Source organism: Scyliorhinus torazame, unplaced genomic scaffold, assembly GCF_047496885.1.
Source record: "Scyliorhinus torazame isolate Kashiwa2021f unplaced genomic scaffold, sScyTor2.1 scaffold_275, whole genome shotgun sequence".
NCBI classification, from domain to species: Eukaryota; Metazoa; Chordata; class Chondrichthyes; order Carcharhiniformes; family Scyliorhinidae; genus Scyliorhinus; species Scyliorhinus torazame.
The window spans coordinates 7,221-16,641 of record NW_027308002.1 but is presented as its reverse complement, the minus strand read 5'-3'; the positions used below and the strand labels follow the sequence as shown (position 1 = coordinate 16,641).

The following is a 9,421-nucleotide window of genomic DNA, read 5'->3' as shown; positions in this document are numbered from 1 at the left end:
TTTACAGAGAGCTGAGCCTCCTGTCTCTCTCTGAGGCTACTTGTTTAAGCATCAGATCTCTCCCTGTTGCTCAGCGAGTGCTGAGATTCTGAAATGTGTAACATTTTCCAGCTCTAAACTGTAGCGATTGCCTAAATGCACACACACAGGGACACACACACGGGGACACACACACACAGACACACGTGAGCTCCCGCTGTAAAAGCAGCAAGAGTGTTTGGAAGAAATGGATGTCTGTGGAAACTTAACATAAAGCAGCAAATCAGGATTGGCTGTACCTTCTGTAGTCGAAGATGATCAAGCTGCAATGGCCAGTTGTAGATGGTGTTCATTGGAATCTGCATTGTGGCTGAGGTGCTGAGGTGAGGGGCAAGAGAGAGAGAGAGACAGCCCTGGGATAATCCATTGAGCAGGGGTTGACAACACACCCTCCCAATCTCTGAGGTTTCTCTTGGTCTGGCCCAGAGCTGGAGGAGGTGTGTTCAGGTGAGGGTAACCGTGAGCTGGTTGGGTATCATTAGTGGGGAGGTGGGGATTCTTTTTGTGACTCATTTGGGGTATTTAAAGAGTAGGGATCCATTTTCTCTCTCTTCACCATGTGGACTTGGTAAGTATAGGTGTCTTCGCTCTGTGTGTGTGAATGTGTGTGTGAGCATGGAGTCCCAGCTCTGATATTTTACACCCCACAGTACACTCCTGACTGAGATCTCTCTCCCCACCACCGAGGCTGAGCTGAGGGTGAATCAAGCCATGGAGATCACGTGGAAAGGTGAGTATGAAACTCCAATTTCTGTCTCTTTGATTCCTGCCTCATTCTGCTATTGACTCTGTCTCTTTTCAATCCACTCTCTCTCTCTCACTGCATTCCACCCAATCTCTCTCTCTCCCTGACTTTTTCCTGTTTCAATCTCTGTCTTTAATTGCATTATGATGTACGATCCAGCTTTTCTCCACGCTGACTTTCTCACCGTCTCTGTCTCTCTCTCTCTCTCTGTCTTTGTCTCTGTCTCTCTCTCTGTGTCTTTGTCTCTGTCTCTCTCTCTGTCCTTCTTTCTCTCTCTCTGTCCTTTCTCTCTCTCTGTCCTTCTTTCTCTCTCTCTATCCTTCTTTCTCTCTCTCTGTCCTTTCTCTCTCTCTGTCCTTCTTTCTCTCTCTCTGTCCTTCTTTCTCTCTCTCTGTCCTTCTTTCTCTCTCTCTGTCCTTCTTTCTCTCTCTCTGTCCTTCTTTCTCTCTCTCTGTCCTCCTTTCTCTCTCTCTGTCCTTCTTTCTCTCTCTGTCCTTCTTTCTCTCTCTGTCTTTCTCTCTCTGTCTTTCTCTCTCTCTCTCTCTCTCCTTTTTCTCTCTGTCTCTCTCTGTCCTTCTTTCTCTCTCTCTGTCCTTTCTCTCTCTCTGTCCTTTCTCTCTCTCTGTCCTTTCTCTCTGTCTTTCTCTCTCTCTGTCCTTCTTTCTCTCTCTCTGTCTTTCTCTCTGTCCTTCTTTCTCTCTCTCTGTCTTTCTCTCTCTGTCTTTCTCTCTCTGTCTTTCTCTCTCTGTCTTTCTCTCTCTGCCTTTCTCTCTCTCTGTCTTTCTCTCTCTCTGCCTTTCTCTCTCTCTGCCTTTCTCTCTCTCTGCCTTTCTCTCTCTCTGTCTTTCTCTCTCTGTCTTTCTCTCTCTGCCTTTCTCTCTCTCTGTCCTTCTCTCTCTGTCTTTCCTTCTCTCTCTGTCTTTCCTTCTCTCTCTGTCTTTCCTTCTCTCTCTGTCTTTCCTTCTCTCTCTCTCTGTCTTTCCTTCTCTCTCTCTCTGTCTTTCCTTCTCTCTCTCTCTGTCTTTCTTTCTCTCTCTCTCTCTGTCTTTCTTTCTCTCTCTCTCTCTCTGTCTTTCTTTCTCTCTCTCTCTCTCTGTCTTTCTTTCTCTCTCTCTCTCTCTCTGTCTTTCTTTCTCTCTCTCTCTCTCTGTCTTTCTTTCTCTCTCTCTCTCTCTCTCTGTCTTTCTTTCTCTCTCTCTCTCTCTCTCTGTCTTTCTTTCTCTCTCTCTCTCTCTCTCTGTCTTTCTCTCTCTCTCTCTCTGTCTTTCTTTCTCTCTCTCTCTCTCTGTCTTTCTTTCTCTCTCTCTCTCTCTCTCTGTCTTTCTCTCTCTCTCTCTCTCTGTCTTTCTTTCTCTCTCTCTCCCTCTGTCTTTCTCTCTCTCTCTCTCTGTCTTTCTTTCTCTCTCTCTCTGTCTTTCCTTCTCTCTCTCTCTGTCTTTCCTTCTCTCTCTCTCTCTGTCTTTCCTTCTCTCTCTCTCTCTCTCTGTCTTTCTTTTTCTCTCTCTCTCTCTCTGTCTTTCTTTCTCTCTCTCTCTCTGTCTTTCTTTCTCTCTCTCTCTGTCTTTCCTTCTCTCTCTCTCTCTCTGTCTTTCCTTCTCTCTCTCTCTCTCTCTGTCTTTCTTTTTCTCTCTCTCTCTCTCTGTCTTTCTTTCTCTCTCTCTCTCTGTCTTTCTTTCTCTCTCTCTCTCTCTGTCTTTCTTTCTCTCTCTCTCTCTCTGTCTTTCTTTCTCTCTCTCTCTCTCTCTGTCTTTCTTTCTCTCTCTCTCTCTCTGTCTTTCTTTCTCTCTCTCTCTCTCTCTCTGTCTTTCTTTCTCTCTCTCTCTCTCTCTCTGTCTTTCTTTCTCTCTCTCTCTCTCTCTCTGTCTTTCTCTCTCTCTCTCTCTGTCTTTCTTTCTCTCTCTCTCTCTGTCTTTCTTTCTCTCTCTCTCTCTCTCTCTGTCTTTCTCTCTCTCTCTCTCTCTGTCTTTCTTTCTCTCTCTCTCCCTCTGTCTTTCTTTCTCTCTCTCTCTCTCTGTCTTTCTTTCTCTCTCTCTCTGTCTTTCCTTCTCTCTCTCTCTGTCTTTCCTTCTCTCTCTCTCTCTGTCTTTCCTTCTCTCTCTCTCTCTCTCTGTCTTTCTTTTTCTCTCTCTCTCTCTCTGTCTTTCTTTCTCTCTCTCTCTCTGTCTTTCTTTCTCTCTCTCTCTGTCTTTCCTTCTCTCTCTCTCTCTGTCTTTCCTTCTCTCTCTCTCTCTCTGTCTTTCTTTTTCTCTCTCTCTCTCTCTGTCTTTCTTTCTCTCTCTCTCTCTGTCTTTCTTTCTCTCTCTCTCTGTCTTTCTTTCTCTCTCTCTCTCTCTGTCTTTCTCTCTCTCTCTCTCTCTGTCTTTCCTTCTCTCTCTCTCTCTCTGTCTTTCTTTTTCTCTCTCTCACTCTCTGTCTTTCTTCTCTCTCTCTCTCTGTCTTTCTTTCTCTCTCTCTCTGTCTTTCTTTCTCTCTCTCTCTCTCTCTGTCTTTCTCTCTCTCTCTCTCTCTGTCTTTCTTTCTCTCTCTCTCTCTCTCTGTCTTTCTTTCTCTTTCTCTCTCTCTGTCTTTCTTTCTCTTTCTCTCTCTCTCTCTGTCTTTCTTTCTCTCTCTCTCTCTCTGTCTTTCTTTCTCTCTCTCTCTGTCTTTCTTTCTCTCTCTGTCCTTTCTCTCTCTCTGTCTTTCTCTGCCCCCCCCCCCCCCGGCTGGGTTCGGCCCCCCCCGCCCCCTTGCTGGATTCTGCCCCTCCTGCTGGGTTCTGTTCCCCCCCCCGCCAATTTTATCCCCCCCTCCCGCCAATTTTATCCCCCCCTCAAATTTGCCCCCCGGCCAAAATTATTTCCCCCCCAATTTTATGCCCCCTCAAATTGCCCCCCCCCTCAAATTTGCCCCCCCCTCAAATTTGCCCCCCTCAAATTTGCCCCCCTCAAATTTGCCCCCCTCAAATTGCCCCCCCTCAAATTTGCCCCCCTCAAATTGCCCCCCCCTCAAATTTGCCCCCCTCAAATTTGCCCCCCTCAAATTTGCCCCCCTCAAATTGCCCCCCCCCTCAAATTGCCCCCCCCTCAAATTTGCCCCCCCTCAAATTTGCCCCCCCTCAAATTTGCCCCCCTCAAATTTGCCCCCCTCAAATTTGCCCCCCTCAAATTTGCCCCCCTCAAATTTGCCCCCCTCAAATTGCCCCCCCCCTCAAATTTGCCCCCCGGCCAAAATTATTTCCCCCCCAATTTTATGCCCCCTCAAATTGCCCCCCAGCCAAAATTATTTCCCCGCCAATTTTATGCCACCTCAAATTTGCCCCCCTCAAATTGCCCCCCCTTCAAATTACCCCCCTCAAATTTGCCCCCCGGCAAAAATTATTTCCCCCCCCCCAATTTTATACACCCCTCAAATTGCCCCCCCCCGTTATTTTTTTTTTCTACAAATATTCCCCCCCAAATATTTTCAACCCTATTATACTCCCCTCCCCCCACACATTCTTCCCCAAAAATATCCCCCCTGGATAAAATACATAATCCTCGGGTCAGGTTGGTTGTTTACACATTTTATTGCCAATATAGATAGAGCTGGGGGGGGGGGGGTTCCGTTCGCCCCCTTACAAAACCCTGACCCACATGGGGAGAGTTTAAATGAAATGAAGGTGCAAATCCACTATTTAATTTATTAAACACACCAGACCCCTCCTGCTCCCCACTTCTCCTTAATCCCTTCCTGAGGCTGCGTTCTCCTCCTGCCCCTTAATCACCTGAGGCTACGTTCCCCTCCTGCCCCACCTCCTTAATCCCTTCCTGAGGGGGTGTTCCCTCCTGCTCCCCACCTCCTTAATCACCTGAGGCTGCGCTCCCTCCTGCTCCCACACTCCACCTCCTTAATCACCTGAGGCTGCGCTCCCTCCTGCTCCCACACTCCACCTCCTTAATCACCTGAGGCTGCGCTCCCTCCTGCTCCCACACTCCACCTCCTTAATCACCTGAGGCTGCGCTCCCTCCTGCTCCCACACTCCACCTCCTTAACCACCTGAGGCTGCGCTCCCTCCTGTTCCCACACTCCACCTCCTTAATCACCTGAGGCTGCGCTCCCTCCTGCTCCCACACTCCACCTCCTTAATCACCTGAGGCTGCGCTCCCTCCTGTTCCCACACTCCACCTCCTAATCACCTGAGGCTGCGCTCCCTCCTGCTCCCACACTCCACCTCCTTAACCACCTGAGGCTGCGCTCCCTCCTGCTCCCACACTCCACCTCCTTAATCACCTGAGGCTGCGCTCCCTCCTGCTCCCACACTCCACCTCCTTAATCACCTGAGGCTGCGCTCCCTCCTGCTCCCACACTCCACCTCCTTAATCACCTGAGGCTGCGCTCCCTCCTGCTCCCACACTCCAACCTCCTTAATCACCTGAGGCTGCGCTCCCTCCTGTTCCCACACTCCACCTCCTTAATCACCTGAGGCTGCGCTCCCTCCTGTTCCCACACTCCACCTCCTTAATCACCTGAGGCTGCGCTCCCTCCTGTTCCCACACTCCACCTCCTTAATCACCTGAGGCTGCGCTCCCTCCTGTTCCCACACTCCACCTCCTTAACCACCTGAGGCTGCGCTCCCTCCTGCTCCCACACTCCACCTCCTTAATCACCTGAGGCTGCGCTCCCTCCTGCTCCCACACTCCACCTCCTTAATCACCTGAGGCTGCGCTCCCTCCTGTTCCCACACTCCACCTCCTTAATCACCTGAGGCTGCGCTCCCTCCTGCTCCCACACTCCACCTCCTTAATCACCTGAGGCTGCGCTCCCTCCTGCTCCCACACTCCACCTCCTTAATCACCTGAGGCTGCGCTCCCTCCTGCTCCCACACTCCACCTCCTTAATCACCTGAGGCTGCGCTCCCTCCTGCTCCCACACTCCACCTCCTTAATCACCTGAGGCTGCGCTCCCTCCTGCTCCCACACTCCACCTCCTTAATCACCTGAGGCTGCGCTCCCTCCTGCTCCCACACTCCACCTCCTTAATCACCTGAGGCTGCGCTCCCTCCTGTTCCCACACTCCACCTCCTTAATCACCTGAGGCTGCGCTCCCTCCTGCTCCCACACTCCACCTCCTTAATCACCTGAGGCTGCGCTCCCTCCTGTTCCCACACTCCACCTCCTTAATCACCTGAGGCTGCGCTCCCTCCTGTTCCCACACTCCACCTCCTTAATCACCTGAGGCTGCGCTCCCTCCTGCTCCCACACTCCACCTCCTTAATCACCTGAGGCTGCGTTCCCTCCTGCTCCCACACTCCACCTCCTTAATCACCTGAGGCTGCGTTCCCTCCTGCTCCCACACTCCACCTCCTTAATCACCTGAGGCTGCGCTCCCCTCCTGCTCCCACACTCCACCTCCTTAATCACCTGAGGCTGCGCTCCCTCCTGCTCCCACACTCCACCTCCTTAATCACCTGAGGCTGCGCTCCCTCCTGTTCCCACACTCCACCTCCTTAATCACCTGAGGCTGCGCTCCCTCCTGCTCCCACACTCCACCTCCTTAATCACCTGAGGCTGCGCTCCCTCCTGCTCCCACACTCCACCTCCTTAATCACCTGAGGCTGCGCTCCCTCCTGCTCCCACACTCCACCTCCTTAATCACCTGAGGCTGCGCTCCCTCCTGTTCCCACACTCCACCTCCTTAATCACCTGAGGCTGCGCTCCCTCCTGCTCCCACACTCCACCTCCTTAATCACCTGAGGCTGCGCTCCCTCCTGTTCCCACACTCCACCTCCTTAATCACCTGAGGCTGCGCTCCCTCCTGTTCCCACACTCCACCTCCTTAATCACCTGAGGCTGCGCTCCCCTCCTGCTCCCACACTCCACCTCCTTAATCACCTGAGGCTGCGTTCCCTCCTGCTCCCACACTCCACCTCCTTAATCACCTGAGGCTGCGCTCCCTCCTGCTCCCACACTCCACCTCCTTAATCACCTGAGGCTGCGTTCCCTCCTGCTCCCACACTCCACCTCCTTAATCACCTGAGCTGCGCTCCCTCCTGCTCCCACACTCCACCTCCTTAATCACCTGAGGCTGCGCTCCCTCCTGCTCCCACACTCCACCTCCTTAATCACCTGAGGCTGCGTTCCCTCCTGTTCCCACACTCCACCTCCTTAATCACCTGAGGCTGCGCTCCCTCCTGTTCCCACACTCCACCTCCTTAATCACCTGAGGCTGCGCTCCCTCCTGCTCCCACACTCCACCTCCTTAATCACCTGAGGCTGCGCTCCCTCCTGTTCCCACACTCCACCTCCTTAATCACCTGAGGCTGCGCTCCCTCCTGCTCCCACACTCCACCTCCTTAATCACCTGAGGCTGCGCTCCCTCCTGCTCCCACACTCCACCTCCTTAATCACCTGAGGCTGCGCTCCCTCCTGCTCCCACACTCCACCTCCTTAATCACCTGAGGCTGCGCTCCCTCCTGCTCCCACACTCCACCTCCTTAATCACCTGAGGCTGCGCTCCCTCCTGCTCCCACACTCCACCTCCTTAATCACCTGAGGCTGCGCTCCCTCCTGCTCCCACACTCCACCTCCTTAATCACCTGAGGCTGCGCTCCCTCCTGTTCCCACACTCCACCTCCTTAATCACCTGAGGCTGCGCTCCCTCCTGCTCCCACACTCCACCTCCTTAATCACCTGAGGCTGCGCTCCCTCCTGTTCCCACACTCCACCTCCTTAATCACCTGAGGCTGCGCTCCCTCCTGTTCCCACACTCCACCTCCTTAATCACCTGAGGCTGCGCTCCCTCCTGCTCCCACACTCCACCTCCTTAATCACCTGAGGCTGCGTTCCCTCCTGCTCCCACACTCCACCTCCTTAATCACCTGAGGCTGCGTTCCCTCCTGCTCCCACACTCCACCTCCTTAATCACCTGAGGCTGCGCTCCCTCCTGCTCCCACACTCCACCTCCTTAATCACCTGAGGCTGCGCTCCCTCCTGCTCCACACACTCCACCTCCTTAATCACCTGAGGCTGCGCTCCCTCCTGTTCCCACACTCCACCTCCTTAATCACCTGAGGCTGCGCTCCCTCCTGCTCCCACACTCCACCTCCTTAATCACCTGAGGCTGCGCTCCCTCCTGCTCCCACACTCCACCTCCTTAATCACCTGAGGCTGCGCTCCCTCCTGCTCCCACACTCCACCTCCTTAATCACCTGAGGCTGCGCTCCCTCCTGTTCCCACACTCCACCTCCTTAATCACCTGAGGCTGCGCTCCCTCCTGCTCCCACACTCCACCTCCTTAATCACCTGAGGCTGCGCTCCCTCCTGTTCCCACACTCCACCTCCTTAATCACCTGAGGCTGCGCTCCCTCCTGTTCCCACACTCCACCTCCTTAATCACCTGAGGCTGCGCTCCCTCCTGCTCCCACACTCCACCTCCTTAATCACCTGAGGCTGCGTTCCCTCCTGCTCCCACACTCCACCTCCTTAATCACCTGAGGCTGCGCTCCCTCCTGCTCCCACACTCCACCTCCTTAATCACCTGAGGCTGCGTTCCCTCCTGCTCCCACACTCCACCTCCTTAATCACCTGAGGCTGCGCTCCCTCCTGCTCCCACACTCCATCTTGTTCACTGGAATAACTCACCCAACCCTCAGTGTGAAAATGTCACCGGTCTCCCACTCCCCCCAGAGACACTGACTCCTGCCTCTCCCCCCCACCCCCGCCCCCCCAGAGACACTGAGACTCCTGCCTCTCCCCCCCACCCCCGCCCCCCCAGAGACACTGAGACTCCTGCACCCACACCCCCCCCCGCTTCCAAAAAAACAAAAGAGCCCAACACTTGAGTAGCCATCAGAATAATGAAACCCCAATAATGACGGACAAAGACACATTGACATTTATTCTGTTTCTCTCAGGTTCGAACTCCTGTCTGAGGATTCCTCGCCGAGGAAGGATTCTCTTTGCGTCGTCCAAGCTTCAAAATCAACTCTCCTCGGGAAGAGAAAGCTGGAAATTGATTACAGCAAAGCATTATTGAAATAATAAAGGCACAGCAACATCCTGGGACTGCCCCCAATCTGTTTTATAAACCCATTTTATAAACACGGCCGAACGCTGCAACAGTTTAGTTGTTTCAAAAAAATATATTTTTATTGATAACAATAACAAAAGCAATAACAACATAACCATCAACATAGTAAAGGAGATATTTCCCACCCAACCCCTCCTGTACATCCCTTAACCATATTGCACTTTCCCCCCCCCCCCTTCAGAGTGCTGCTTCTGCCGACACTTTAATTCGCCCCCAGAAAGTCGACGAACGGCTGCGTCCTCCGAGAGAACCCCAGCATTGACCCCCTCAAGGCAAACTTTATTTTCTCCAGCTTGAGGAACCCAGCCATGTCACTGAGCCAAGTCTCCACGCTCGGGGGCTCCGAGTGCCTCCACATTAAAAGGATCCGTCTCCGGGCTACCAGGGAGGCAAAGGCCAGAACGTCGGCCTATTTCACTCCCTGTACTCCGGGTTCTTCTGACACTCCAAAGATCGCCACCTCCGGACTCGGCACCGCCCGGGTGTCGAGCACCTTGGACATTGCTCGAGCAAAACCCTCTAAGCTTCGGGCATGCCCAAAACATGTGGACGTGGTTTGCTGGGCTTCTCGCACATCTATCGTCTACCCCG

At 53.1% G+C, this 9,421-nt stretch overlaps 1 long non-coding RNA gene across 1 annotated transcript; it reads left to right on the top strand.

The window, feature by feature from the left end:
- Positions 1–613: 613 nt before the first annotated feature.
- LOC140406127 (uncharacterized) lies at positions 614–8,802 on the top strand. Its single transcript, XR_011939048.1, has 2 exons — positions 614–769; positions 8,655–8,802. It is a non-coding gene; the product is annotated as an uncharacterized lncRNA (long non-coding RNA).
- Positions 8,803–9,421: the final 619 nt, after the last annotated feature.